Source organism: Tupaia chinensis, unplaced genomic scaffold (assembly GCF_000334495.1).
Source record: "Tupaia chinensis unplaced genomic scaffold, TupChi_1.0 Scaffold142468_1, whole genome shotgun sequence".
NCBI lineage: Eukaryota > Metazoa > Chordata > Mammalia > Scandentia > Tupaiidae > Tupaia > Tupaia belangeri.
Genome location: NW_006202317.1, coordinates 80,774 through 85,282, shown reverse-complemented (window position 1 = coordinate 85,282; position 4,509 = coordinate 80,774). Strand labels below are relative to the sequence as shown.

Genomic DNA, 4,509 nt, shown 5'->3' with positions numbered 1-4,509 from the left:
ATTTAGCTGTTCTTTATGGCTTGGCATTGTCACAGCCTGGTGACTGGATTCTGAGGACCATGAAATCAAGAACTAATGTATCAAAATGAAGCAGAAGCTTCCTATTTCCCTAAAGTCCAAACTGAATTAATACTATAAACCTTTCTCCCATGGGTTAGGCAGTAATAGATACACCCAGATTCGGTATCCTATCTCTTTTTTTTAATTAATTAATTAATTAATTAATTTATTTATTTATTTATTTATTGTATACTATCTCTTAACGGCAAAGTAACAAGAATTCAATTTTTAATGTATCAGAAATAGAAATCTTTTTTTTCTTTTCTTGGAGAGGTTTTTCGCTGTAGGGCGTGTGCACTCACCAGACAGACAGAGAGAGACAGAGAGAGAGAAAGCGAGAAATCACCCCCCAGGGGTGATGGCAACACCACAATCCCTTCTCCTCCATTCTCCTCTCAGGATCTTGGGCACACACGCACACGCGCCTGGCGTGAACTTTAAGCCACCAGGTCCAGGACGCGAATCACATTCAACTACGTGGGAGTCCAGCAACATAGCCATTACATTAACTGCTGGTTCCAGAAATAGAAATCTTCTGTGAAGAAAACCTCTCTGCCTTCCTTATTCCCTCTTATTTAGGAGTAGGTATTATACATTCATTGATTTTTGTTGTTGTTGTTGTTATTTATAACCTATTGCCATTGTGACTAATTTTGATACAGTATTCCTTATTTGGGAGCAAAATCCTCTTCAAACTAACTCCCATGAGCACATGTCCTTTAGCCATGACCTCACTAATACATGTGTACTTTTTTGTTTTCACCAAAAGGATATTGTAAGGCTCAACATGTACTTTCACTGAAGTTGGCAATTTTTCCCAGATAATGAAAGTGAAAAAAGGAGCGTGTATATAAAAGCCAATAACAGAGAAATGGAAACAGTTGTATTACTTAGTATTGCATTGGCATTGCTTCCTAGATAATTATTTTATTAGTTCCCACTGATACCTCTCATTCATTAGAATATTAGTTCCTGTCGTACAGAAAAACAAATCTTATAAAATTGAATGTAAAATGACCTAAGTTACAAGAATTTTTGTAAAGATAATTTAAATTCAAAACCTTCATCATTTTTATATGTATTTCCTTTCTCTAATAGTGAAAAATTAATTTTAAAATAGATTTCTATAAAATAATTACTGTTAACTCATTTTTTTGTCCTACAGTAACTTATACTAAATACAAAGCAGTTTCACAATTAGAAAACTAATAACACTAATAACAAAACTTACAAAGTGAAGTTTAGAATGGGAAAAATGTAAAATCATGCACTATGGGGAATGGTCACCACAATTCCTTCTCTTCCGTTTCTTTTTCTACTCAGGATCTTGGGCACACATGCACATGTGTCCAGCATGCTTCTCAAGCCCCCCAAATTGGAGACTTCAACTGTAAGATTGACCTTAATGGAATCCAGCTGCTTTAATCACCATGCCACTGGCTGACCCAGATACTGGATTTTAAAATAAATATAATTTTAAAGCATATTTAGGAAATAATTGGGAGAACTTTATAATAAATCATATATTAGATGAAATGAAATTTATATGGTTTTTGTTATCTGTGGCAATGATAATTTATCACGTCGAAAAATGTTCTTAGTCTTAGAAACTATACGTAAGAAGTGAAGTTTCAAGATGTCTGTCACACTTTTAGATCATGTGAATGAAAGAAAATGCTTATGTCTGCAAATATAATTGTATATGGAGGCCAACAGGTGGCATAGTGGCTAAGGGCACTGGACTCCTACATTATTGATGATGGTTCAAGTCCCGGACTGGCAGCTTGCTTTCTAACTCTCTCTCTCTCTCTCTCTCTCTTTCTCTGTCCCTCTCTGATCAAGTTAAAAATAAATAAATAAATAAAGGGTTTTTTTTAATTGTATAATTGTATATGTACTTAAATGAAGGAGGAAGGAAGATAAGAGGGTGTAGAAAGACATTACGAGTTGGTGAATCTAGGACAGAAGCACATTGTTGTATATTTTGCTGCTCAACTTTTTTGCAGCTTTAAAATTTTTTAACACTCAAAAGAGCCAAATATCCATTAATGTAATTTATCATTTTGGCCTAATCTCAGTATAATTCTCTCTGGTCTATAGATTAAGAAAAATATTTCAAATGGATTTAGAGAGATGGTATAGTTAACAAATACTTGGGAAAATTACTGGGTTTTGGAGAAAAAATAAATTAAAATGTTTCCTACCTTACAGAAAAACAAATCCTAGAACATTAAAATGTAAAATTATCCATAAATTAAAGGACTGTTTTGTAAAGATTAAGTGTCATAAAGAAATTATTTCTAAGTAGAATATATGGAAGAAATTAGAAAATTGATACATTTGACCATCTAATAATTAGAAAATCACATCTATCAAGAAAGTATTTTATGTCAGTATCTCATACCTTTGAATTTGGCGGGGGGGAGTATTGTTTTGTTTTTAATTTTGTGGACTAGATTAGAAATCTTGATTCCAAAATGTAAATATAGGCTACTGTATTTTCCAACACTTTGTATATTTTTTAATTAATTGCTTTATTTACATTTAATCACATCTTTACAATGTATAGCATTTCTTTTTCCAGCACAAATACTATGCATGTCAGTCAAGTCAAAGATATTACTTTATAAAATAGCTTCTCACCAAACTGTGTTTTCATAGCCATTGCCCACTGAATCACTCATGGGCTTGTGTTAAACATGAATATAAGGGACCATAGCAGACCTACCAGATTATAACTGGACACAAGCCCTGAAATTTTTATTTTTGTCAAATAGCCAAAGTGATTTTTATGAATATGAAACTATTCAGGACAGTAATGAGGACAGATTGAGTATTTAATAAATTATAATCGGGTTAATTAAATCAAAGCCATGAATCAAGTAAGGCATTCCCTCAACACTTTTATTGGCTCCCTTTGGAGTGAAGAAAAATTCACACATTTCTTGGCTTGACATTCAATATCCATCTCAATAGCGCTCAGCTTTAAAAATTCTGTCAGTTGTCTCTTCCTGTTATCTATATACCACCTCCTCTGTACTCCACTCCCAGGTAAGCATTTTATCCTCATTCTAACATTGCTACTGCAGTACATTCTGTGTGTGTGTGTGTGTGTGTGTGTGTGTGTGTGTGTGTGTGTTTCCTCTTGTTTTCACTTCCCTATGCAATGTCTTTCTTCATTACCAATCCTCATCTTCCACCAAGGTCTACCCAGATCTTACCCAAAGTTCAAAACTCTACATCTCAGTTCATTCTCCTATCCTTCTCAATACTTCATTAAGTACTTTGCACTACTACTAAAGCAACTAACACCAACTGACTTATAAGAATCATTTATTAGCCATGACTCTATAGAAATATATATCTATACCCCTTTCGGTCCTTGCAGCTAGAGAACAAGGTCGTGAGAAAGGAAGGGCTTGGGGCGGTGTGGCCATTTCTCCCGTCTTCAGGCTCTGCGCTCTCACAGGGCTTCCAGCAGCGCCATGCTGGGACAGAGCATCCGGAGGTTCACGACCTCCGTGGTCCCCAGGAGCCACTATGAGGAAGGCCCGGGGAAGAATCTACCATTTTCAGTGGAAAACAAGTGGCGGTTACTCTTTATGATGACTTTATACTTTGGATCTGGATTTGCTGCACCTTTCTTTATGGTAAGACACCAACTACTTAAGAAATACGGATGTTTTAATTCATCCATTTAATAGATATGAAGAACATTTTAAGAGGCGCAGTCACAATCTCTGGAAAATGGATCAAACTCTTAAAATCATAGTATACTGAATATGTTTGTAAATAAACTTAAGACCTGAATGCATAATGCCTCTTTTCTGAAATAAGGATATGATTAATTGAACATGTCCTTACTTTATTTTGGGGATAATATTACCAAATTAGTTTCTTCATGAGGAATTGTGTATGATTTATCTTGTTTTTATGGTCATAAAGTCCAAGAACTTATTTTTGACTCCTGTGTCAGGACCTTGTTGGGTGTATGAAAGAGAAATGCAAATTTGAAAAAAAAAAAAAGAAATATATATCTATATAAATTCCTAGGGGACTAATCCAAGCCTTTTAATACTCAAGTTATCTAATACACTGTTTCATTTATGACAAATGCTTAACACTTGCTTGCTGAATTGACTATATAGTAAAAATATCTCATTTTTTTCCAACTTTCATTTACCATTCTAACAAACCTTCTTTTTCACTATAAAAATTTTTAATTTTTTCAGAATTATTTATTTTATTTATTATTATTTTTTAATTTGCTATAGGACATGAACACTTATCAGAGAGGGACAGGAAGAAAGAGAAGGAAAATGAGAAAGCAAGTCGCCTGGTCTGAGACTCGAACTGCAATTGGCCATGTGGGAGTTTAGCACCTCAACTACTATGTCACCTGTTGACTCCTTTAAGAGTATTTTAAAAGATATCTACTCTTTTACTTTT

The 4,509-nt window shown here is 34.2% G+C and overlaps 1 pseudogene; it reads left to right on the top strand.

Annotated features, from left to right (window-relative positions):
• Nucleotides 1-3,524: 3,524 nt before the first annotated feature.
• On the top strand, nucleotides 3,525-3,887 carry LOC102496675 (cytochrome c oxidase subunit 7C, mitochondrial pseudogene; annotated as a pseudogene).
• Nucleotides 3,888-4,509: the final 622 nt, after the last annotated feature.